Raw genomic sequence first — 27651 nt, forward strand, 5'->3', positions numbered from 1 at the left:
GTACTCGACAGAGTGGTGCTCAAAATGAACTAAAAATCATACCCTGTCTTCATATGCTCTCTCCTTCCATAGATGGCTCCAATTTTCCTGTCAACTTGAATGCGAGATGGAAGAAGTAATGCTGGTGGATGAAATCAACACATCCCTATTTAAAGGGGTGAAACGTAGATGAGAGACGGAGTGTCACTCATTAAAGGTTTGGTACTTTACTCTGTGGTCAAGTAGGGAGTTTGTCATTGTCCATCCAAACCTGTACCATTAGGGTAATAATGTAGGGCTGTCATGAAGGCCTTTTCAGTGTCTGTACCCCATAAAATCTTGTTCTTTTTGTCCATGATGTGGGCCAGGGAGCCACCAATGCTCATGCTCTGCACGCAGTGACTCAGGGCTCCAGGGCTCCCCTGGCTTGTGGACTTAGCTGGGAATGAGCACAGCTCAATGGTGTAGAGGTCGGACAGATGAGTGGTGTCAGGATGGCCTGGGAGCAGCCACTCATGGCTATCCTTGCCTCTGGCCAGAGCTGATTCACATGGTGAGAGAGGCTCAGAAATGCAGAACAGCACAAACTCCTTGCTACTTGGCACACAGGGCAGCACACTCACCCTCTTGTTCCTTTACCTGTGCAGCCAGCCAACTCAGTCACCTTCAGGGAGAACATCCAGAAAGAATAATAAAATAAAAGTACCTCATGCCAATCCACATAGCACTTCAAAGTACTAAGAGTAAAAAACTCAGTGTCCATGCATTTCTACAGAGGCTACTTGCTGTCCAGACCCATATTCTTGCTCGTTTTTCTTCTTCTCAAAAGAAGGAAACACATCATTCTGGAGCCATCGAGACGGAGCAGACCAATGGCCAGCTGTCCACCCAATGATGTCAACCATGGTCTCAGAGAGAATAGTATCTGTGGACTCCACAGAGAGCAGCAGTGTGCTGAGTGGGGAGAGAATTGAGAACCTGACCAGAGACCAGCACGATGGTGAGCTGATTTGTCTTGAAGGCAGTGAGTCTTAGCACTGCTCTGTGCAGAGGACGGGAATGACTCAGAGAGGACTGGACCAGGGGCCTGTTGGAGCCAGAGTGGCGGCTGCCCTGGACCCTTCCCCCTTGTCACCTGGCCAGGCCCTGGACTCCAAAGTATTGTGGCGACTCCTGATTATTTTTCGTCTTTTCTCTTGCCAGTTTTCCCTGAAAACCATCCTGTTATATGAAGCTTCCACACAGCTCATGGGTGGAGAGGAGTGTAAGGTTCTGAGAGAACCAGAGCTTCTAGCAGAAGGACCAGTAAGGTGGCTGAAATCCAGGGAGAGAGGAGCTGTGGGTGAGCTGGACCCGCACAGAGCACACCCTGGAGGCCAGCATAGGCTCTGCGCATGCTGATGCTGAGGTCACCCCCAGAGCTGCTGAGACACAAGTGACTCTGAACTTCATATGCTCCACAGCCTTACACAGGGGACTCTCACCTCTGACACTCCGTGGTGGGAAGACAAACTGTGGAACCCATCCAGCAGGGGCAGCACATCCATCACCAGCCTCATGTGAAGTCTGGAAGGAGAAAGGATCTGCATGTGAATAGGCACAGGGCTCAAGTGCAAGGGGCCAGGGCAGTAGAGCCCCAGCCTGCAGACCCACCACACCCTGCACTTTAGTTCCAAGTACAAGCTCTTTTTTGCAATAGTAACAATTGTAGATTTGACTTTGAAGAAAAAATAACCCAAATTACATTAGAGATTTCAATTTTGGTTTGTCACATCTTCAGTACATGTTAGCTGAACCCACTGTGGTAGTCATTTCACAATGTAGGCAAATCAAACCATCCTTTTGTCTGCCTTAAACTTATACAGTGGTGTATATTGATTATTTCTCAATAAAGCTGGGAAAAATAAACAGTGCCTTCATAAACGGGAAAAAAGTGGTTATAGATGCAGTGGAATGAAAACACCATAACTAAGAGAAAACACATCAGGATACACACATAACAAATAGTATCATCTTGCCCTGGAGGCGTGCTCACTGGTAGAGCCTTGATCTATGAACCAGGAGGTCATACATGGAGTCCCTGTCAGAGTACGTGGGGCTCCATCCTTAGTAGGGGGCATGTAGGATGCAGGTGATGAATGATTCGTTCTCATCATTCATATTACTACTACCTCTCTCTCTCCCTCTCCTTTCCTCTCTGAAGTCAATACAACATATATTAATATAAATGAATTAATTGTATCACCTCAAAAAGGTATCTAGATATATAAATGTACGAAAGACAAAAGGAAATACTTTGAAATGTTGACAGTGGTTAACCTTGGATAGTGGAAAGAAGTGATTTCCTTTACTTTATACTATTCTTTTTAAAATTCTAATGATCCTATATTATTTTGATAATGAAAAAAATCTTCTAAAACACATTTAAGTAACTTTTTTTGGTGTAAAACGCATTTTGCATCCATGTTCAGTGACCATCCACTTATCTTTGAGAAGCTTAAAAAGTGCTTTGGGTTGTGAAATATCCTTTAAAATGCATTCTTGCACTCCAACAGCTCCTGAATGAGAACACTGGGCTTTGGAGATGCTGGGTCTGCTTGGAAAAAATAATGGGCAGGGGTTAGAGGCACGGTAGGGGATGGGGCGGGTCAGCAACCCTGAAGAGAGGCTCTTAGGCAGGATGCCTCAGGGTCCACAGCTCAGGCTGTATTTGAAGAATTCCTCATTGGAAGGATGATATCTACAGTAAAGTTTCAGATTTGATAAACTTCAGACATGAGCCACAGTAACTTTTTTAAAAACGGTTTTTGCCGTTCTTATTGCAAATCCATATATATAAAAGGCTAATGTGCTAAGGATTCCACCACCTGACCACTCGCTATGAAGAGCACTGACCACCAGGGGTAGACGTTCAATACTGGAGCTGCTGTGACCTGAACTGGCCCTTTACAGAGGAAGGGCACTGCGCACCCAGAGTCCACAAGCAACACTCCGCTTTTCCCAAGTGGGACACAGGCCCCGCCACGAACCCATGGCACAAAGCCCACAGGCCAGCCCAGCACAGAAATGGTGGCTGTGGGCACCAGGTAATGATGTCACATAGTAATGCCAGGCTTCCTCTCCCTAGCGACTAGCCTCCTTGGAGTTTCTTCATCCACTTGCTTTATAGCCAGGTGCAAACATTTTACACTTTAACCAAATGTCTTTGAAGTGTTTTCATGTGCCTCATCTCATTTGATCCTCACTGAAGTCCCGGAATAGGTAGAGAGGAGACTCGATAGAATCCTGTTTTCATTTCATTAGCCAGAAAATGAAGATTTAGAATGTTTTAAAAATTGACCCAACTGAAAAGAAGCAAGAAATCGTAGAGCCTGAACATGACTTCAGGTTTTCTCACTGCACGGAATATAGTCAAACGGGGTTATAGTTAAATATTTCTCCCTTTGTTATCTCTGCATGATCCACAATAATAATCTGCTTTCATTTTGGTATTTATGCTGTTTTGCTTTCAATATCCTGAAAAAGAAACTGGGGCACTTCACCAAGCTGGAAAAAGTTTACCTAATCAGAAAGCAGGTCTAAGTAAGCAAATATCTATATATCTATATCTATATCTATATCTATATCTATATCTATATCTATATCTACATCTATCTATCTATCTATCTCTCTGGCGCCAGTTGCATGTGTTTCCATCTGTCATTGTTGATCGTGAATTTGGTATACACTTCTATTATTGAGAAAGAGCAAATAGTGATCTTACAATATTTCTTCTAATTAATTTCCTTTCAATGTGCACCAATTCATGCACTGGGACTCTAGTAATTAAATAATACTATCAAGACTCCTAAGAGAAACATATGTATACAGAAAAGATTTTTAAAGGATTCAGATCTCCTAAGTCACAGCTCTATGGTTCTAACCTCAACTGGGTCTACAGAGGCTGACAGGAAAAATAGAATGAGCACTTCCCCTGGGTTCTCATTTGATCTCTGCTATTAATAGCTTGTGGTCTTGGGGATTTCACTTACCCTTTCTGGGTCTCCAGGCTGCATCTATAGGATGAGGGTAAAATAGACCTCTTAAATAAGGTTTCTACAAACGCTTCAAAAAATAATTGTAGGTTCAGACTTCTACAATGTTCCTAAATATCTCAGCAATAATAAACTTTTCCTTGTTTTAAACTTTGTGGTACAAAACTTCACAAAAATGTAAACACAGTTTTATAATACTACTCATTTCAAAAATATACAATCTCTATAAACCTTATCCTGTAACATATTGGTAGATACTATTAAATATTTCTTAGTAACTGTACTATAACCCAAATTAGTAAATTTAGCATTATCTTTTTAAAACATCAATTGCATATTCTTTGTATTGGTGTGAAAAGGCTCAGAAAATACAGATGTGTTGAGCACCATATGTCACTTTTATTAAAATTCAACAAGTAACTTCCCAGGTATGGAAAACTTCAGCTGAAGCCAATTTTGGGGGTGTAAAAATCAACTCTTGTAAACATCAAATTAAAATGTGGCTGTATTTTCTGCCTTAAAAATTAAAAAAACATAAGAGTTGTTATTTAACTCACTCAAATGGTTTGTGAAGCTGAAATACTTCCATGTAGGGTCTGCCCCAACCTGACATTAGTTTAGTGCAAGGACTGAGAGCCACATGTCACCTATTCTCCCCAGTGAGGAAGGGAGCTGTGTGTGAATCATTCCTGCCACTAAGCCCCTTGCACAGCCAGCCACGAGGCAGCAAGGATACCAGCCTCAGCCCACAGGTGGGAGAAGTGCTGCCATCTCTCTCAGAACACTTCCAAACTCAGCCTGAGAAGGACAGGCCCTACCAGCCAAGACCCAGTCAGGCCACTGCTGGGCTCTAAGTAAAGACTGACGATTGTCTCTACCTCTTATTTCTTCTGAGACCAAACCAACCAACCTCCCACCCACCCACCCAACCACCCACCCAACCAACCAACCACAATTTAATCATCATCCTTGCACTGAAGCCACTGCTAAATAAACACCAAGTTGTATATGGGCTCACGTGGTGACTACCCTCCTAGACACATATTCATAGGCCTGGAATAAGCTCTGCCCATGCCCATTCCCTTCCCTCAGCTCGATTCTCCAACCTCCCCTGCTCACCCCCCCCACACACACACACCCTATTTGACCAGGTAGTTAACTTTCTGGGGACTACAGATCCGTCTTGTCCCCTGGCTTGAGACACAAGCCCCAGAGAAGCAGGACACCTCACTTCCTGGCTTAATAGACAGGGGGTCCTGCTGGGGTCTGGCGGGAACTCTGTCCCCAGCTGCCTCCTGTCAGCTCAGCAGCCACCACTCCTCCAGGTACAGGGAGCACATGCAACCTGCCCCACAATGACAGGGGACCAGCCCTGCACAGGGAAGGCGCCCACACTGGGGCTACTGGTCTCTCACTGGGGCTCTTGGTCCCAGGTGGCGACTTGATGGAGCCTCTCCACTCTCCTGGTTTCTCCCAGGAACCAGGGGCTGGACAAGTCCCACCCTTTGGGAAAGTGACTCCTTGGCTGCCCCCACAGAGCAAGGCCCAGGGGAACCCCAATCCTCCAAGCGTTTTAAATACCTGACAAGCCCAAGTTCACCCTTGGAATGAGCCCTTCCCGACCACAACAGCCACTACCCCATGGGACACTCCAAGTCCCAGCACCTGGGACAGCCATGGGCAAACTATGGCCCGTGGGCTGGATTTGGCCCTTTGGAAATAATAAAACTAAAAAAAAAAAAAAAAAAAAAGACCGCACCCTATTATTTAATGATGTTTACTTTGAATTTACATTAGTTCACACAAACACTCTATCCATGCTTATCTTACAGCCTGCCAAGAACCCATTGTGGCCCTCAAGTCAAAAAGTTTGCCCATGCCTCTTCTAGAGACAACTTCCTTTCCAGCTCACTTGAGTGGAGAAGGTCAGGAGACCAGGATGTCTCTCTGTTGCTTCCCGTTCTTCTGAAGCTCTGGGAAGAAGAAAGCCCAGGGCAAGAGATGTTTCTGTTGCTGGGGAAACAGGCGCAAGCGCCACCACTGATGCCCCTCGCCCTCTGGCACGAGGCACACACAGGTAACCAAGGGCAGGCCCTTTCAGCTCACACTTGTGCGCCAACTGGGGGTCATACCTGGGGAGCCCACACCTCTTACCCCTCATCCCAGGTGTGTGTGTGTGTGTGTGTGTGTGTGTGTGTGTGTGTGTGTCCGGGATGGTGAGGTGAAGAAAGTGGTGGATGAGGGATGCTCAACCTGGGCTAAGGAGCAGGTTGGTAAGTGTCAGAAGCCTGGAGGGTGTTGGAGGGTGTGTCATGTTCACTGCCCAGGTCATGGCTCACAGGAAGGGAAGCTGAGTGCTGGGGTCGGAGCTCTGCTACCCACTTGTTAAATCGCAGGGGTGCTCAAGGGGTCATCAACTTCACTCCCTGCCTGGAGGTCTTTGCAGATGCCCCTCTCTGCCTGATCTGGGGAGCAGAATGGGTGGTGGGCATCTTCCCCACTGGTAATGCCCGGGCCCCTCATGCCTCCTGGCCCGGTAGCGGGCTCTGTCTTTGCAGAGCTCCAACAAGGGCAGCGTCGAGGAGCTGGCTGACAGGTTCACTTATGCCCTCAACGGGTACAAAGGACAAGTGCGTCAGGACAGGGAAACCGTCCAGTGCCAAACTGAGGTGAGAGCTGGCCCACACCTAGGACCCTGAGGTGACTGGGGTGGGACCAGAAGTCAGACACAAATCTGGGGCCTCAAGTTCTCACAGGCCCGCTCCCAAAGTGATCTGCACCTTCAATCCTCCCGACCAGCTCCCTGGTAGGGGAGAAAAGCAGTCTTTCTTCCTGTGCTTCTTGGGATCAGAGAGAAAGCATCTGTTGCTCTCTTTGCCTCATGCTCCTTTCAACTGATGAAATCCCTGCCCAAAGTATCCTGTGGACCAGCCCCAGCCCGACTGTCCTTGCAGACCTTCTCCAAGCTATACACATCATCCCACTTGATAGTGCTGTGTATTGGAAAAAAAAGGGGAGGGGCAAGCGGGGGTGGGGGTTAGGGGTGTAGGAAGGGATAAAGGCCTTGAATACTTTTCTCTGCAACCTATCACCTAACAGAGGACGACAAACCATTGCAGTGTGGCCAGCTCAGGAGCTGTGGCCTGACCCAACTCCATATCATCCCAAAAAGGACAGAGTTTTCCTCAGTCATTCAGGCTTTCACTGTGGCTACACCTTGACACAAATCAATTGTTGCAAGCTCAGCAGGGCTGCCAGAAACATCCTCACTGTCCTCATAGGCTAGGTCTGCCATGACACAGGACCACAGATTGGGTGGAAGGTTCCTGATGCCTCCTGGCTCAGTACCCACTCTGTCTTTGCAGAGCTCCAAGGAGGACATCATTGAGGTGCTGGCCCATGGACCCGACTACACCACCTACGGGGTCAGGGTGCAGGTGCACCAGGCTGACGACACAGACCAGTGCCTGTCTGAGGTGAGAGCTGGCCTCGAGGGTCTCTACACCCAAAACCCCAACACAACCTGGCAGTGCCCAGAACCCACACTCAAATCTGAGGACTCCACAGATACCCTCCCAGGACTCTCCCTAGTGTCCCACTGCCCCAAGACAAAGAAATGAGGACCCCCCGCCCCCGTCCAGCTACATGGGACGGTAAAGACACGCTCCTCACATATTTGTAGCAATATCAGAGAGAGATGTCGTGTGAACTGTGTCCTGTCGGTCATCTTGCCATGGCCACGGTACCAGCTTTCCCAGGGGGAATCACCCCCACGTCTCCACGCTGGCCTTCTGCAGAGCCCAACGGTTCCTGGACGAGCTTCTATCTAGGTGAGCATACACTCGTGACTCTGCCCACTGCTAGCTGTGAGGCATGAAAATGTCACCACATCTTCCCGAGTCTCAGGATGCTCTTCTGAAAAGTGGGTTGCTGGGGGGGGAACCTCATAGCACTGCTGTGGGGACAAGCCATGGCAGGTCTCACCTACTCCCTGGCTCTGCAGACAGGGTAGCTGGATGTGCAGCAGTTGTTGTTGGCAATTCTTTCACTCTGTCCCACGGAAAGAACTCTGACACACCCATCAGCGGCCTGTGGCATCAGAGGTTGGAAAAGCACATGCAAAGCAACCTGTTAAGCAGTGTGAGATTTCACCTAGCCGGTCCTGGTCCTTGGTGTAACCACTCTGGGGATTTCTGGGGAGAGCAGGAGCCCAGGCCCACTCAGATGTATGGCATGCTCCTGGTTGGAGTTTCTTTACTCGACAATGTGCACGCACTTTTGGAGACACTTAGCCTGACTCAAGGAATGAAGCAGACACAATCCCTGGGCCTCAGTTCTGGGCACTGGGTCCAGCAGTCACGCTCACCATCATTCGCAGCTCGTGTCCACCATCCATCAGGGCTGATGCGATCAGAGTGATTTTTCCATCTGGATGCACACCTGTTTAGAATGACCGGGCTGACACATCGCAGGACCAAGTCATAAAGTGAGTGGTCTCCGGGTCCAGAAGGAGGGCCCTCAGAGTCAGCATCGTGGGGACTGTGGTGGGTGGGGGATGGAGAGTGCCTGGCAGAACCCTAATCTTATACATCATCTGATTCCCAAGAAAGGCCTGGGCTCTGGAGTCTTCTATTCCAAGAGGATAGGAGTCAAAGACGACAGTGGGTGGGGTCCCGGGCCTTGTAGACCCAGAGGGGACGCTGTGCTGATTGGTCCCTCACAGTCCCCTCCCCCCCCACAAACCCACCCGCTCTGCCTGCCCCTCTCCATATCCATCTCCCCTGACCACGGTGGCCAGGCTCAGAACAGGACTGTGGTGAGCAGGGTGCTCACAAGCCTGTCTCAGTCCTCAGCCCAGATGCCCAGGGCCTGGAGGGTGGGGGTGGGCAGTGCACTGGACCTTTAGGTGAGCTGCCAGTGGGAAGAAGAGTCTCACACAGACTCCGTGTTGAACCTGCTGGATCCCACAACTGCTACAACCATGACAGCCACACAAGGGCCAGGGTTACCATGGTGCTCTCCCATGGGTGGTCATGGGAGACCTGCACAGAAGCTCAGATCTAAACAAGTGTACCATGGGAGGGCAGACTGGAAGGAAAGAGCAGGACTCAGAATCTGGTGCCCACCTGCCTCTCCCCAGGGCCTTTGCTGCGATGGTGGGGACCTGGCTGGACCATGTCCAGGGTTTGGGGCAGCCCCTTCCCTCCGCCTTCTTCGAGGTAGAGCAGGCCTTGGTGCCCATCAATTCCCCTGCCCAAACCTGGTGGGCCACACCCAAAATCTATGGTTGGCGCTGCAGCACCTTGAGCCCACCGAGGCAACTCAACAAGGTGAGGCAGAATGATCATCTGGGCAGATCATCGGGGGAGGGCAGGCTCATGGGCTGGAGTTCCCTTAAAGGTGGTGGCATCTTTCCTGTCTGCACTAAGTCACAGGAAAGCCAGGAGTGTGAGTCAATGTGTCTCTTTCTCCTGCTCCACGTCCACGCCCAGTGCTCCAGAGCTCTCCGGAGGCAGAGGAAGGGCCTGCTCAGGGGCCAGAGCCTGGTCCAACGAGAGGCCCTGCCCTGGCCAGGCCTGGCTCGAGGCAGTACCTGAAGCCATTATGGAGCCAGCTACTGGCTGCGCTGGAAGCCTTCTCTCGTGCTGTCAGAAGAGTTCTAGGCGATTATCTTCAATAATTCAGAGGAATACATCCCAACTGTACATTTATAATAGTAAATAAGGATAATTTCTAAAGTACCTACCTATTTATGTAGACTATTTCCCATTAAGTTAAATACTCCTTTTGAATAAATAAGGTTGTTTATTAAAAACACGTGTAGACCATGTCTTCTCACGTACATATACATAATTCCATACACACACACACACACAGACGTACACATATATGCTGACATGGAAGGTGCTCACTGTATAATACAGTTTTAAAATAAGTTTTGAAACATTTAATTTCCTCTGATAACTACGTATACACTGATAAAATGGGGAAATAAAATCTGGAAATATATACACCAGAATGTTCACACTGGCGAACTGTCAGCAGTGAAACTACCAGAAGTGACAGTTTCTTCTCATTTTGCTTCATGTATAGGTTCTGGTTGACACAAGGATCATACCTCCAATATATAGACATAGACAGTAGAGAGAGGAAGGGAGAGGCAGAGAACACAGATGAGAGGTGCACCAGCCGCCTCCTGCCCACCCTGACATGGAACTGACCGCAAAACCCTGCCACGTGCCCTCCCTGGGAACTGATCCGGAAACCTTTCAGTGCAAGGGGAGATGCCCATCCAATGAGCCCCATCAGCCGGGGCTAGACTCAGTATATATTTTAAAAAAATACACTTTGATTGATTTCAGGGAGGGAGAAAGGGCGAGACAGGAATGTAAACCATGAGAGAGAAGCATGGATCGGTTTCCTCCTTCACGACCCCTATTGGTGATCCAGGCTGCAACCAGGCTTGTGCCCTGACCCGGAATCAAACCAACTGTGCACTCCTGCCTGCTTCACAGGCGGATGCTCGACCACCGTGCAGCACTGGCCAGACTCAATCATATCTTTCTAAACTTTCCCAAGTGCCAATTTGTATCTTGAAATGGTCTCAGGAAAGGAAAAATTACTTAATGGGGGGCATTCTACTTCCCTCGCCGTTTAGCTGCATTTGCTATTTGGCCAGAAACAACCAGTAGACTAGCTCTCAACCATACTTAAAATCACTAGGGATAGCAAGAGCATTGCTTTGGTTGCAACAGGAGTAACTCAAAACAACTCCCTCCACTAAACACTTCCTGAATCATTTCCCTTCCTCCATGAGCCCAGAATTTAACTCACCAGTCAAACTCAGCTTAGGGAGAGGAAATGGTTCCACTGGAACAGGACGGTACGGAAACAAGGTACACAGCCCTGGTTCTACCCGAGGGGCCATAGTTCACTGACACCACCACCACGGGAACAATCTATAATTAAAATGAAAACCACCATGTCAGAAAATTCTAAGCATAAAAGGACAAAGGAATGCCACTGGTGAGTATTTCAAAAGGAGGCATGCTGTGCAAGAGGGATCCATTCAGTGCTGTGGCCCAATCATCCAAAGCTCATCGTTCTCATGTGAGCAGTACTCTTGCTCTGAGGGGAGACACATTTCCTTTCTTTCATTTCATATTTGCTTTCAAGGAAAACCAGCTAGCTGGTCAATACACCAAGCCAACACTCCTCAGGTATCCAACAGGAGAAACCTAAATGTCTCAGTGAATTTTAAGTTTTACTAAATTTGAATTAAAAAAAAGTTTCATTTTAAATTGATATGTGGCTGCCCCACTGGCGTGGCTCAGTGCTTGATCGTGGACCCCGGAACCAAGAGATCCCCGATTCATTCCCAGTCAGGGCCCGTACTGGGGTTGCGCGCTAGGAGCTATGGGACTGATGATGCTCTCTCATCATTGATGTTTCTCTCTCCCCTTCCCCAGCCTCCTCACTGACCCCACCCCCACCCCCACCCCCGGCTCTCTCTGTTCCCCTTCCCTTCCTCTCTCTGAGATCAATAAAAACATATATGTTTAACCAGTTCTATGTGGATAATATGGACCCTATGAGACAGGGTACTTCAAAACACTAGGCAACTGTTGTGAAACAGTCATCCCTGAGTCTCGGGACACCTTTCCTCCACAAGTCCACACAGAAGAAATGTACGGGGCCCTTAGTGATCACAGTAGAAACAGGAAGTTCTCCATCCGACAGGTCCCCACTGCCCTTCCCCTCACCACCTCCTCCTGGGCTGAGGCACCTCCTTCGGGAGCACTTTGACACTAAACTGCCCCATGTCCCTTGCAATTTGGCCCGTTCTGCCCAAGGGTTCACGCAAGAGTCTCATAGTTGATTTCTGAGACACTATGTTCCTCCCTGATATAAAGCACAACAGCGAGGAGAGGATTTTTTTCCTCACGGTGATGCTGGGAGCTTACCCTGACATCACTGAGCAGCTGAATTCAATATTGGATCCACCTATCTGTTGACTTGTTCTTTTGTGAGAAAGACAAGTCCCTACTGTTAGCTTCATCACTATTCTGCTGCTTATAATTCTCAGCTTCCACACTGAATGAGATCCTTAAAACTCCTGAGGGTGGACAAGGTTGTAGCATTTCATGGTATTGCAAAAGAACAACAACACCAAACACGAAAACAAAAACAAAAAACAATGGGAGCAGAGAGCAGGACAGGGGAAAGATGGGAGATGCCGGAAAGTACACCAGCCTTCCACCGACTCCAGAGGGAGATGTCGGGATACAGGGCATGGCACAGCTCTAAGCTGGGCTGGCAGGGTGTGATGCCAATGAGGATCTCAAAGTGTGACCACAGAAAAGGGGTGAGGGAGAGACAAGACTGCAATAGGAGCTAAGGTCGGATCATGGTCGGCCTGGACGGACACGCTAAGGATTTGGGACTCATTTCTAAAGGCCATAGGAGACCACTGGCAGTTTTCAGAAGAGACATGATCATATTGACATTTTCAAAAGATCCTTCGGGCTGCCGGTAGAGAATGCTTAGGGACCTGGCGATACTAGAGGTTGACAGGTCACAGAGCACACATGGGATCAGGAGGCCCCGAAGTCAATGGGGCTTAGTACTCTTGCTGCTAACCTTGATGGCTTCACACTAGAATCGTTGTATCAGGAATGTCAAGGTGGAAATCTATCCCACTCATGGGACTAGACAGCTTATGTCTAGAAGTTACAATAAAGTAGCACGATATGCCGTATCTTTTCTCAGATCAAAACACTCTCAGAACAAAGTGGAGAACATACCAAAACCAAGACTTGCTAAAGTGGTAAGGAAAAGGGGGTGGACTCAGCTTCCAGACAGAACAACAGGTCAGTGGCACAGACAGAGACGCACACACACAGAGAAAGCGAGAGAGAGGCTGAGAGGAAGGAAGGGACCTCAAGGACGAGAGTACAAGACAAGTGACAGGACCTGACACCCCATCAGCTGGCCTGTACTTGATGTTGTTTAGAAGTGAGTTTATAACATAGAGTCCAAACATAATCAAAATACAAGCAAATGTCACCATACTGTTCACAAAACCTTTAATGACACAGTTGCTTACCTTGATCAAGTGTGCATACTTCTTCAGTTGTTCTGAAAAGCATTGTGTAATCTTTGCAGTAATGATCTAAGTAAAACTCCATTTTTAAGTCCCTACAACAACAAGAACATATAAAATACAAATAACTAGGAAGGTATTCCAATATTTACCCCCAACAGTTAGCAATCATCAATAGAACTTTCCCATTTAAAAACACTTATGAGAAAAAAGATAATCAAATCCAGAGCCCCTTTATTCTATTTCTGGACTTTCCTGTGCCCACTATTGTAAGTGCAACCTCAACTACTTTTGCTAGACAGATGTTGTGCAGGTGAAACTACTGTAAAAACACTGTGATCTCGGTTCTCTTCCATTACCTATTGGCTGTTGATCTTGAACAAACCATCTCTAGAGCCTCAATATTTTCTTCCAGAAAATGGGGAAATACCAGTTAATTCACTGTGAAGTTTTAAAACTAAATAAAATATGTGAAAAATACCAGAGCCCATAATTAGGGTTGGAAATCATTTCATTATAAAAGTTTTCACGATAGTAATGATTTGTCCTAAGAGAAATAAAAAAAAAAAATTAAAAGTGCCATGTCTAAGAATACAACTTCTTTATCTCAAGGAAGATCACAAAAATTAGAAAACGTTCTGTAATATTAACTCAGATGTTGGTATTTTTATTCCATTCAATTTTATTTATTATCAACGGTCACAATACCCAAGTGTGTGACCTTTAGAATTCAGTGTTAAACAGAGCGCTGGCCAGGCTGTGAGAGTGCAGTGTTAGCACCATTTAAACGTAGATCCACCAGGAACCTGACAGACACCGAAGGCGACAGCACAAGCGCAGCAGAGCCCACAGCGAACCAGGCGTCAGGGTCTTGGAAACACACTGACAGGTTTTCTCATCACTAATGGGGGTCATGGTTCCCTGGCCTGGTTGACAATTTATGTAGCTAAACTGCAGTTCTCTGAACTGTAAGCACTACTAGAATGTAGGTATTGTTACAGCATAGCAGGTATTGTTATAGACCTTCCACCACAGTGCAGGCAGTCAGCCTGTCAACATGAAATGCTCTTCGGGTCACCCCCAGTGTTTACCATGTTTCCTGACTTCCTACTGATCTTAGGACAAAGATGACTCACAAGCCCTTACATAGCCAGTATCTTCAAACAATTCTGTGTTTTGCAAAAAATGCTCTGGGTTCTTAAGGCCAACGTCTGAGTCACCTGAGCACTCCTGGAAGTTTTCACTCTACACACAGTATTTACCTTGCCAACTGAACAAGGGGCGTCAACAAGTGAATGAATTCCTTCTCCCATCAGAGTATTCCATTTAGGCTCCTCAGAGACCCAGTGAAGTAGGAAAAAGATTGCAGGTATGTGAGAGAAGTGTAGAAGAATCCAGACTAAGATTCTGTGACAAGTCTTCATCCTTCATCTGAGAAACTTTCCAAAGGATTCAGACATAAAGATCTGTTCAAAAGGTGAGACTCAACCTTCTGGTGGTGGTCTGAATTCAGTAAATAATCCCAATCCCGAGAAGAAGAAACAGATATTGATTTTTTAAAGCATGCCTCCTTGTAATTAGGGGGGTGGGAGTGATCAAGGAGGGGTCGATGAGGGGAGAAGGAGACATATGTAATACTTTAAACCAGTGTTAAACTCAACCTTCCTAATGCCGCGACCCTTTAATATAGTTCCTCATGTTATGTTGACCCCCACTTTCACTGTTACAAATTAAATATAATTAAAGCATAGTGATTAATCCCAAAAACAATATGTAATTATATATGTGTTTTCCCATGGTATTAGGCGACCCCTGAGAAAGGGTCATTCGACCCCTAAAGGGCTCACGACCCACAGGTTGAGAACCGCTGCTTTAAACAATAAAAAAATTCAATTAAAGCAATTCAAGTTCCATTTTCGTATTAAGTTGATCTAAGAATATGAAAAAAAAAATCACAATGCTGGCCCAGCAGGTGTGGCTCAGTGGTTGAGCATCAATCCATGAACCAAGAGGTCATGGTTCAATTCCTGACCAGGGCACATGCCCAGGTTTCTGGTTTTATTCCCAGGAGGGAGTGTGCAGGAGGCAGCCAACTGATGATTCTCTCTCATCAAGGATATTTCTATCTCTCTCCCTCTCCCTTCCTGTCCCTGAAATCAATTAAAACATTTTAAAAATTAAGTAATCACAATGCTGGAAAATGAAAGGAATATCAAAACACCTAAATGACTTTAGTGATCTTCTAAATCCTCTGTTGTCATTTCCAGTCTCCAAAGCACTTTCTCCACGAGATGTGAGGCTCTTTGTTGTCATTTCCACAGTCTCCACAGCACCTTCTACGGAAAGAGATGTGGACTCTTCCTTTAATGAATAATATAAAAATGCTTAGACAAAACCACCATTATTCATTTTGTTTTGAACAACAAAAAAAGAGGTATACATTTGGAATCAAAAAGTTCAATAAAATTCCAAAAAGAAACTTATTGTAGGCTTTTTCAGACTTACCCTGTGATATGATAAATGCCTAAAATTAAAACAAAATGCTTATCTAAGAATTGCATCTAAATAATAGCCTATTAACAAATCATATCTAAATAAGAATTGTGGTGAGCTAGAAGGGGACAATAAAAAAGGGGGGACATCTATAATACTTTCAAAAGGAAAGATTTTAAAAATAAATAAATAAATAATTATGACATATAGCTATATACTATCTTCTCACCAACTCAACACATGCACCATGGGAACTAAAAAAGGTAAAATAAAATTAAACAAATGAATGATAAATATTATAAGATAAAGTATGTGTGTAAATAAATTTTAAGAAAAGAGTAGACAAACATTTAAAAATCTACTAGCTAGAAGCCTTGCCACAAAAGTGACCTCAAACCGTGGCTCAACCTGTATTGACCTTATGTCCTTTATAAAACTAAAGATTACCAGAAGAGCTATTCATAACCTACAGGTTTCTTAATGATCTTATCATTCTTAGACAGTCAGAAAAATATCTTTAGAAAAACTAAACTTTCCCTTTCATCTTGCAAAACATAAACTAGGAAATGCCATTCAACTTTCACTAGCATGCCTAACAATCACTTACTTGAAATTATTTCATGGTATTTTATGGGTTTTTTAATTGTGGTTAAATATACATAATGTAAAATTTACCATTTTAACCATTTTGTGGTGTACAAATTCAGTACCATTAAATACATTCATTCATAAAGTTGTGTAACCTCAATGCTATCCATTTCCAGAACTTTTCCATTATCCCAAACAGAAACTGCCAATTCAACAACTCCCCCTTTCTCCCTCCCTCAGCTTCTATTATATTTTCTGTCCTTATGAATTTACCTATTCAAAGCAAAGTACCCCATGAAGGTGGAATTATACAGTATTTATGTTATGTTGGGTATAACATCCTCAAGGTTCATCCATGTTGTAGCACATCTCAGAATTTCCTTCATTTTAAAGGCTAAATATTTCATTGTAGGCATATACCACATATTGTAAATCCAGTCATCTCTCCATACACACTGGGGTTGTTTCCAATTTCAACTATTATGAATAATGCTGCTATGAACACTGGTGTTCGACTGAGTCCCCACTTTCAAATCTTTTCCTTTTATTTCAACATTTTTTTTATTAAGGAATTACATATGTCCTTATCCCCCAATTGCCCCCCACCCCACTCCCATTCATGACCTCACTCCCCTGGGTCTGTGTCCATTGGTTATGCTTATATGCATGTATACAAGTCCTTTGGTTGACCTCGATCCCTTACTCCCACCCTCCCCTAACTTCCCTCTGAGGTTTGAGCATCTGATCGATGCTTCTGTCTTTTGTGTATATATAATCAAAAGGGGAATTGTTGGATCATATGGTGATTCTAGGTTTAACTCCCCCCCCTCCTAATTTATCTTGAAATTTATTGTTGAAATTATTATAGATGTCCCTTTCTATCCCCCATTCATCCCCTCCACCCTGCCTAGGTTTAATATTTTGAGAAACAGCAAATGGTTTCCCACAGTGGCATTTTTTACTTTTCCACCAGTAATCACAGGGTTCCAGTTTCAACATCCTCACTTATTTTTTTCATTGTTTAATAAATCAGTCATCTCAGTAGGTATGACATGGTATCGCACTGTGGTTTTGAATTGCATTTGCCTAATGATTAAACATGCTGAGCACTGTTTCATATGCTCATTGGCCATTTACATATCTTTAGAGAAATGTCCGTTCAAGCCCTCTGTCCAGTTTTAAATTGAATTGTCTGATCTGTGGTTGTTGAATTTAGGAAAAACCGGCATGTACCTATTATTGACTCAGCTTCCTTTTATGAAATCCCATCCTCCCAGTCTATAAAAGCAGATAGTATTTTATTTTATTTTTATTTTTTAAATCTATATTGTTGAAAGTATTACATAGGTCCTCCTTTCCCCGCATTAATCTCTTCCGGGCCACTCCCATCCCCACCCCACCCCAATAGTATTTTCATACTCTCCCTTACTCCTGATGTCTCAGGATTTGCACATTCCCTCAGCTCTGTCTCTCATCTCTGTCTTCTCTCTTCAGAGCCAATCTTTTTCCCCTGAACTATCATAGAACAGTATCCTTGACAACAGTCTCTCTACTCTACAGCCAATCCTACACATCCTACACATTGCCACCAAAGTCATATCTTCTCAAAATACAGAACTGAAGATGTACTTTCCATTTTAACATCCTTGACAGGCTCCTTCTGTGTACAGTTTAAATTTCAAGTTCCCAGGTACAAACAAGGCCCTTAAGTTTGGATCCACTCAGCACCTGCAAGCATCTCTCCACACCCAAACCTTGTGTACATCCATTCTGAACTTAAAAACATCATGTTTTTCCATAAATAGTTTGGCTGATTCGCTCTGCCTAGAATGCCCTTCTTTTACCAACTTCCAGTTCAATCAGCAACTTCTTTGAGAAATCCTTCCTTCAGAGCCAGTCCCCTGACTCTCACCACACTGTGGACACACAGGTATTATGTGGCATTTTAATTTATCTGCATACAGCATTTTAGTTATCTGTTTATTTGTTCAACTAAATCTGAGTCACATACACCTGGTATTGATTCCTAACCAAAATATAAAATATCTTCCCGCATATAGTAAGAAGACTAAAGAACAATATGTTTTCCAGACCAAAAGGACTGAAATTAAAAATCTTATCGTTCTATTTACAAGCAGACTTAAGATAACGGAGACAAAAGAGACAATTCATCTAACTGCACATCCATGGAATCTAGTAAACATGCAATCATCCTTTGGAGAATTTAAGATGGAAACATAGAAGCAAAGAATGAGTTTGAGCCCGGCCAGCATGGCTCTGTGGTTAAGCATCAACCAATGAACCAGGAGGTCACAGTTTGATTCCAGGTCAGGGCATATGTTTGAGTTGCAGCCTCGATCCCCGGGAGGCAGCCAATCAATGATTCTCTCTCATCATTGATGTTTCTATCTCTCTCTCCCTCTCCCTTCCTCTCTGGAAAATAAAAATACATATTAAAAAAAAACCCTTCTTGGATATCATCATGCCACTTTCACAACTACACTAACCATATGGTTACGGGGGGGGGGGGGGGGCGGAAATATCATCAAAATGGTCACTGGGGCCCTTGCTGGTTTGGCTCAGTGGATAGAGCATTAGCCTGTAGACTGAAGGGTCCCAGGTTCAATTCCAGTCAAGGGCACATGCCCAGGTTCCGGGATCAATCCCCAGTAGGGGGCGTGCAGGAGGCAGCCGATCAATGATTCTCTCTCATCATTGATGTTTCTATCTTTCTATCTCTCTCCCTTCCTCTCTGAAATCAATAAAAATATATTTTTAAAAAAATGGTCACTGGCTTCAACACTCCTGGACAGAAATGCTTTTACACATGCCCTCAAGTTTAGGAATAATTCAGTTTATCGTTCCCAGTATATTGTTAGAAGGGTACAATGTTCATCAGGAAACAGTTAATGGGGGAAAACACAAAAGCAATGTCCAGGTATCAAGATTGCAGTGTTTACCACTAAGGAATTTAACATTAGTCAAAAAGTCTTGAAATCTCTTGTCAATAGCCCAATAATTAATTCAACTGCTATAAATATATTCTCCCCCGCCCCAAAACTTTTTATTCTAAAGATATTCAGTAAAAGTTGAAATAATACAGTGAACACCTGTTTCATCTAAATCTAACAGTTGTTAAGGCCTAGCCGGTTTGGCTCAGTGGATAGAGCATCGGCATGCGGACTGGTCCTGGGTTTGATTCCAGTCCAGGTCACATACCCAGGTTTCGGGCTCAGTCCCCAGTAGTGGGCATGCAGGAGGCAGCCGATCAATGATTCTCTTCTTACCATTGATGTTACTGATGTTTCTCTCTCTCTCTCTCCCTCTCCCTTCCTCCCTAAAATCAATAAAAAATGTTTTAAAAATAAACAAATAAATCTAACAGTGGTTACCAATATGCCATATCTGCTTATGTGCATGTGAGGGATTTGACTGCGGGATGATGACTACCTGAAAACCCCCCACATCATGACTTCATCATGCATTTCCCCAAAATAAATATTCTCTCCTATACACCACAAAACCATCATCTTGCCTAAGAAAAAATTTTTCTAACATCACCTAATATTCAGTCCATTTGCAACTTTTTCAAATTTTCCCCAAAATGTTTTTTTAAGACAATTTTCTAGAACCAGGACTCAATCAAAGTTCATTCAAAATGGTGCAAAAAATATTGCATTTGGTGATGTCCTTTAGTCTCTTTTAACCTACAATAGGCCCCACCTTTTTCTCCCTCCATGACTCTTTTGTTTTTTTTGCTTTCTACTACTGTTCTTTTTTTTTTTATTAATTAAACCTTTATTGTTCAGATTATTACTTTTGTTCCTCTTTTTTCCCAACATAACTCCCCTCTACCCTGTTCCCACCCCACCCACTTCCCTCACTCCCCATCCACTGTCCTCATCCATAGGTGTGCGATTTTTGTCCAGTCTCTTCACACATCCCCCTCACCCCTTTGCCCCCCAAGAATAGCCAGTCCACTCCCTTTCTATGCCCCTGATTCTATTATAATCACCAGTTCATTCTGTTCATCAGATTAGTCACTTGATTTTCACATTCACTTGTTGATAGATGTGTATTTGGTGTTCAAAATTTGTATCTTTACCTTTTTCTTCTTCTTCCTCTTCTTAAAGGATACCTTTCAGCATTTCATATAATACTGGTTTGGTGGTGATGAACTCCTTTAGCTTTTCCTTATCTGTGAAGCTCTTTATCTGACTTTCAATTCTGAATGATAGCTTTGCTGGATAAAGTAATCTTGGTTGTAGGTTCTTGGCATTCATCACTTTGAATATTTCTTGCCACTCCCTTCTGGCCTGCAAAGTTTCTGTTGAGAAATCAGCTGACAGTCGTATGGGCACTCCCTTGTAGGTAACTGACTGTCTTTCTCTTGCCGCTTTTAAGATTCTCTCTTTGTATTTTGCTCTTGGCATTTTAATTATGATGTGTCTTGGTGTGGTCCTCTTTGGATTCCTTTTGTTTGGGCTTCTCTGCGCTTCCTGGACTTGTAAGTCTATTTCTTTCACCAGGTAGAGGAAGTTTTCTGTCATTATTTCTTCAAATAGGTTTTCAATATCTTGCTCTCTCTCTTCTTCTGGCACCCCTATAATTCGGATGTTGGTACGCTTGAAGGTGTCCCAGAGGCTCCTTACACTATCTTCGTATTTTTGGATTCTTTTTTCATTTTGCTTTTCTGGTTGGATGTTTTTTGCTTCTTCATATTTCAAATCGTGGACGTGATTCTTGCAATCAAGGCTAGAGAGTCTGCTGTTGGGAGTCTGTATAATATTCTTTATTTCAGTCAGTGTATGCTTAATTTCTAGTTGGTCCTTTATCACAACCTCGAGGGTCTCATTAGATTTCTTATAGATCTCATTAAGTTTATCGGCAGTTTCTAGAAAATTCTTGAAAAACCTTAAAAGTGTGGTTTTGAACTCTATATCCAGTAGTTTGCTTTCCTCCATTTCTGTCATTTGTGTCCTTCTTCTTTGTCTCCGCATTTTTATGCTTCCCTGTGTTGATAAAGTGGTTTTCTGTTTTGAGTGTCCACTAGGGCCCAGTGGTTCAGCCCCTCCAATTACCTGAGGAGGACACTCTTGGTGCACCCCCTTGTGGTCTTTGTGCACAGTCTTGTTGTAGTTAAGCCTTGATTGTTGTAGTTATCACTGGGAGGAATTGACCTCCAGGCCAATTGGCTGTGAGTATCAGCTGTGTCTGCAGTGGGAGAACTTCTGTGCTGGACACACTCCTCTGGGGCAAGACTTGCTTCAATGGGGCTTTGGTGCTCACTGAGTCTGCCCCCTGAGTGTGTCCTTTATGGTTCCACGGAGCTGCAAACTGGATGGTTCCACTCTGACCTCTGGGTTTCCTGGCTCCTGGATCTCTAGGGAGGTGCTAATCTAGCCTTTGCCTGATGCTATACAGCAAAATCTTCCCTGCAGGGCTTAGGCGGGGCGGGTCCCACGGGATCAACAGGGTGGGGCTAGCAGTTATGGCTGCTCTCAGTCCAGCCCTCAGAGGCTCTGCTTCTCAATGTCCTGGTAATCGCTGCAAGCACCTCGGAGAGAAAGCTGCCCTCGAGTTCTGACCTATGCCAGACAGTCCCGCTTCTCCCGTATGAGTCTGGGTCCCTAGAAACTTGCCTGGAACTGGAGCTCAGAGCCTGAGACTCCCTTCTGATTGAAAACGACAACCATGCCCTCAGCCGCCAGCCCGCTCCGCATGCATCCGCACCATAGTATTTTACTGCCATACTGCGTCTCCTCTGAGTCTCGGTATGCTTTTCTCTTTCCTTCTCCCTTCTAGTTGTACAATTTCCACTCAGCCACCCTTCCTGTGGTTCTGGATGGTGTCCGTTCCGTCCTTTAGTTGTATTTTTGAAGTGGTTGTTCGAGGCAGCAAACTCCAGTGTTTACCTATGCTGCCATCTTGGTTTCTCTCCATGACTAACTCTTTAAGGAGACCAGAATGTAGACTATCCCATATTCTGGATTTGTCTAATTGTATCTCATAGTGGTTTTTTCTTTAAGTCTTTATTATAGAAAATTTCAAATATATACAAAGGAAACAGAGTAACATAATAAATCTCCAACAGCCAGCTTCAATAATTCTCAATTTCTGGTGGTTCTTGTTTCATCTATACCTCCACCCATTCCTCATCTCATTTTACAAACTGATCCTCTAGGCCCCATACTTCCTATAACTGGAAGTTATGTCTACATATTCATATCAAATATTTGGGGGAAGAAAACTGAGTAGATGACATCATGTCTCCATGCCACATTACAGCTGTAGGTATAAAGGAGTCCTCTGTCACCTATCAGTGATGGTAACCCACCAGGTTGTGGAGGTGGAGAACAACATGCAGCTTCAAAGTAGAGATGCATTTGTTTCTTCACTTTGGGTGACACCTTGGTGCCATGCTAACACCTTTCACGCAATGGCATTACTATCCCATTTACAATCCTTGTCTGAATCAGAGGTTACACTGGAGTAAGAGGTTACACAGAATAGCGATTTTCAAATTCTACCAGTCCTTCTATATTTATTAGCTGGAATTCTACTTTAAATAACGGTTTTCCTTTATTAACTGGAGATGAACTGCAAGGCTTCCTAAAAAGGCAGAGCAAATGCTTAATTCTGTCCCTTTAATTACTAATTTTTATTTGTTTCTATTCTTTTTTTATAATCAGTTAGAAATGTATGTAGTTTACATATAAATAAATATACATATGAATTTATATATAAATTTATGAAATATAAATACATATATAAATATATTTTCATTGACTTCAGAAAGGAAGAGATAGATAGAAACATCAATGATGAGAAACTTTGATTAGCTGCCTCCTGCATGCCCCCTACTGGGGATCAAGCCAGCAACCCAAGCATGTGCAATGACAGCAAATTAGATTTTTTTTTTCCTTTCCCGTACTCTCTATTTTTACTATGAACTTGATTTTTATTTATTCAACACTTTGCAACCAAATATAATCATGTGCTAATATATTCTTATACCCTTAAATTTAAGTCATAAATTTTCTCGGCAATAACTAATTAAATTACTCAAGTGTTTAAACATTACCATGAAATTGACAAAGAACAGTGCAAAAAAATGATGATATAGAAAATAAATGAAATGTTTATTTCCCTACCATTATCTTCACTACATGTTAAAACATATATCTAGCTACTGAGATCATTATATATTGTTTTTATTATTTCTGTTAAAATTAGGATAAAAGCTTTGTTTTTTAAAAAAAAAAAACACTCAATAATCAATCAAATACTAAAATTCAAATCAACTCACCTGTTGAACAGGACTATCAACGGTAAAGGCCTTGTAAAGAGCCAATGCCTGGCTTTTACTCCCTTTGCTCCAGATCACCATATTTCCAGCCACATAGAGTTCCTCGTCATAATCCATTTCTCCAATTTCACTTCTGCCTCTCCTTAACTGCCAGCTTTCCTAAAAAATTTACATATGTAAGACATGTTTAAGCAGTTTTTATTTCTTTTGCAACATTATGGAGCAAGATTTATTAATTAAAATTGAACAGCAATTCAGATACAAGTCTCCTGCTCTGTCTGTGGAGTAAGGCTCAGTCCAAGCCCAACTCTTAGGTTCGGTGCCACTGATTAACAGAGGAGGGGGTGTGGGTGTATGTATCATACTGTATCTTACAGGATTTCAAAAATGGGAATTTACCTCAAGAATTCTCTATATTAAGTATTTTATTATTACGTTACCATTTTATGCTGCCAAAAACATAAATAAACAAAAATTAGACCTTACCTATATATCCAAAAATTAAACCAACATTCTTGGGAGACGAAAGACATATGAAGCATATGGGGGGTGAAGCAGAGGGGGCAGTGAAGTGCACATGGGACACTGGGGGAGCTTACCAACCATGCAGACTTCCCTGCTTCACAACTGCATATACATTCACCTTCCTGCCCTTGTGCCAACCATCAGAATGAACAGAAAAGAGAAAGGTTTGGATTCCTAACTACAGACTTCCGCTCCTGGAAATTTTGGTATCCCAAAAGGGATACAGAAATGGAATTAAGATGAGAATGACTGACTGTTTAACATGCACTTACTTCTCATTCCCCTATTTAAAAACTAGTACTGTATCTACTTATGTGGCATTTCCTTTCTCCTCTAGAAATATTAAGTTTTGGGCAGCAGGGACCATTGCTAACTCGACTATCTAACCATCAAATAACATGAAATCTGGTCCCACGTACTAAATGAAGAAAAAGAGATTTAAATGGACCATAATCATAGTGACTCTCATTATAAATCCCTGAGTTATATGTCTAAACAGCCATGACACTGTAATACAATTAAGGTCATTATTTTTAGCTTTCATGAAAATTACCAAATCTTAACCAATACCCTAGAAGTAGCATCATACTCATTTCTCAGTTGCATCTGGGTAGCCTTAAATTACAAGTAGATCGAATCTCTCTACATTTCAAAAGCAAACTGAGAATCTTGATAAAACCTTCTGTTTTTCGTGGATTGTAACCTCCTGCAGGGATCCCACCAAGCCAGCAGCACCATCAGATGGCCACAACTCAGAGGCTGGCTGCAGCTGCCGAAGCTGAAGGTTCAAAGCATTAGGGTGGTGTCTGCAGTGGTCTCGACCAAAAGGAACAAATTCCTGCAAATCCCCAGCTGCAATCATTGTTGCCCTTTCTTCAGAGAAGTTCAACATGGCTTTCAGATATCAATATTATTTCTGTATGAATTCAAACACATTCTGGCCAGCTGTTGGAATCAAAATGAGAAGAAAATTATCAGAAGTTTACAGAAGAGCCATAAATCCTTAAATGAGTGTCATACAATCCTATCACATTGTAGGTGTACAAGTAACCATAACATCAACGGGCATTCCAGATCTGATTCTTTCAGGTTATTAGTTTCCATTTCATAGTTACCTTACACTATCAGTACATAATTAACATTACAGCTACATGTTAGTTGCTGACAAAATCAACTGTAGGAAATCACTGGGCTGAGAGATAAGCACTTATGTCTGACAATATTGATCCTACATTTCCTACTACTACTCACTAATTTCTCCACATTTCACATTTAAGGATTTAGACAAGTTTTACTTTATAGTAAATGGCTCTCAACATTTAAGGGCATTTCTGTTCAAATGCTGGAACAACATTTAAAAAGCACACCTAACAGATCACTGGCATATTGAAATGAAACAAACAAAAACAATATATCATTTCTAATTCATCAAAAGTTGACCCACTTGGTGCTTTAAGAAACTAGTCAATGTCATCATTAATTGTGAGCCTCAATCCACCTAAACATGTAATTGCAAGCAATGCCAATTTTTGGTGCAAACCCCAAAGACCAAGGCATGAACAAAATCACTGGCGATGGAACAGTCATGCTTGTTTGCAAACTTAACAGTTCTGGCTTTGAAAGAACACAATCTACTACAGTTCAGCTCATTACTACAAAGAAGTGGGCGAGCTGTGGGTGGAAAGAGCCCTCACCCCTTACTTCCAGAACATTTCTACGAACAGTCACTGACAGCCAGTCAAATTCGGCCATTGTAGAAGGTGGATGACAGTTCTGCCTCAAACAACTCTTATATGGAAAACGGTTTTGTGGCATAGCGGTTAAGCTGCAATCCTCAAATACAGGAATCAAAACACACATTCATGTCAGCACTAGACAACCTTTAAAAACAGTGTTTGAAAGGGCTTTCACATCACAAACAGTTTAATATGACTTCGTTTCTCCTCTGAGATCTTTTTGGCACCAGCAGCTTTCTTGGCTGAAATATCTAAGCCTGTGGTTCCCATGCAGCTCCTCTAGGGTTGCAGTTATGTTTTCTGTGAATTAAGTGTTATTCCTGAGAGAACGGTTATGTCACATTCATGACACATTTTCCTCCTTCTGATAAGTCAGTTTTGAGAACAGTTTAACTTGGGCCATGACTGAGATAGTGCCTGTGGGAGCCTAATCAGAGTATGCCAGATGTTCAAGGCCAATCTGAGCAGGAGAATCCTAATTGGGATGTTCAAGGCCAATCTAAGCAAGGACACAGAGATTGTACTGTACACACTGGGCAGGAGTACCTTACTATCACCCAAATACTGATGTCACTGTTGGGCAGGAAGCCTTTGTGTCTAAGTTAGTATAAACGTGTTACTAACCAGCCAGTGGGTGGCTGCTTGGTATGGCTCCTGTTTGCTACTGTATTAGCAAGGGCTGCTTGGCGCAGCCACTGTGTGAAGCTACTTTGAAGAACTGTTTTGTCTGATGGCTCCTTGTTAGCAATGGCTACATGGCCTGCAAAAGAGACTCTCCTGCCCTAACCGGTTTGGCTCAGTGGATAGAGAACAGCCTGCGGACTGAAGGGTCCCAGTCCAGGGCATGTACCTTGGTTGCAGGCACATCCCCAGTAGGGAGTGTGCAGGAGGCCGCTGATCTATGTTTCTCTCTCATGATGTTTCTAACTATCCCTCTCCCTTCCTCTACGTAAAAAAAAATGAAAATATATTTTTAAAAAGACTCTCCTATATGCCTCTGTCTCTCATGTCCTCTTTGTCTACTGCCCGGCGTTCACGTGGGTACAGCCCCTGGCAGAGGACTGTGCACCCCACAGTGCCTTATAAAACTTACACCAAACACCACAAAATCCAGCCGGCCTTCCTATGTTCTAGTCAACAGGTTATCCAACATATTAACTCTGAGAGGAAGCCACAGAATCGGAAATTAAAGGATCGCCTGCACAGAACAATGGCCACTTTGTGCTGATTAGTATATTTAGATCTTTGCAGCCCCAACTGTGTGTGCGCTTCCTGGGGGCCCTATAACAGCACCGCATTGAACTGATGCGCTCCCAGGGAGACCGCGGCCTCGCTTCCTGGGAACAGGGACCTGCCAAGAGCACCCGAGGCTGCTGGGCGGGGGGGGACCCGAAGACACAGGAGGCACCAGAGCCCGGTCTGGGCGGAAGGGCCGCGTCAGGGGCCTCAGGGTCGGCGAGACCCGCGGGCTGAGCCGAGGCCTCAGCAGCACCGGCCGCCGGGCGGGCCCGCTCTGAGCTGCAGCCGCGGAGACACCGCGCTCAGCTGGGAAGGAGGCCGGGGGCTGCGCGGGGAGGGGCGGCGCGGAGCCCAGGCCATGCCGCCCGGGGCGGTCGGGTGGGGGGTCAGGGACACGCGGCGACCAGCAGCGCCACAGGCCAGGCCTCGCCTGAGTCACTCGGGACGCGCGAGGCGCGGGAGCCCGGCTGCGCCCCCGGGGCCACAGCAGAGTCGGTCACCTGGACTCCGCCGCCGCTGAGCGTTTCCTCCCCCTCCGTCCCCCGCTCCCGGGAACCGGCGAGCAGCAGCCGAGGACCGCGGGCGTCAGCTCCCGCTCTAAAACCAAAGGAAGGACTCCGCTGAATTTCCCGTCCTGCTTCGAGC

At 44.3% G+C, this 27651-nt stretch overlaps 1 long non-coding RNA gene across 1 annotated transcript; it reads right to left on the minus strand.

Annotated features, from left to right (window-relative positions):
• LOC308525686 lies at positions 1-27651 on the minus strand. Its single transcript, XR_013996464.1, has 6 exons — positions 27507-27651; positions 24711-24976; positions 23507-23665; positions 15338-15477; positions 13120-13211; positions 1-1545 (listed from the first exon to the last, which is right to left on the minus strand). It is a non-coding gene; the product is annotated as an uncharacterized lncRNA (long non-coding RNA).

This window comes from Myotis nattereri, assembly GCF_964212035.1.
Source record: "Myotis nattereri genome assembly, chromosome: 10".
Lineage (NCBI taxonomy): Eukaryota > Metazoa > Chordata > Mammalia > Chiroptera > Vespertilionidae > Myotis > Myotis nattereri.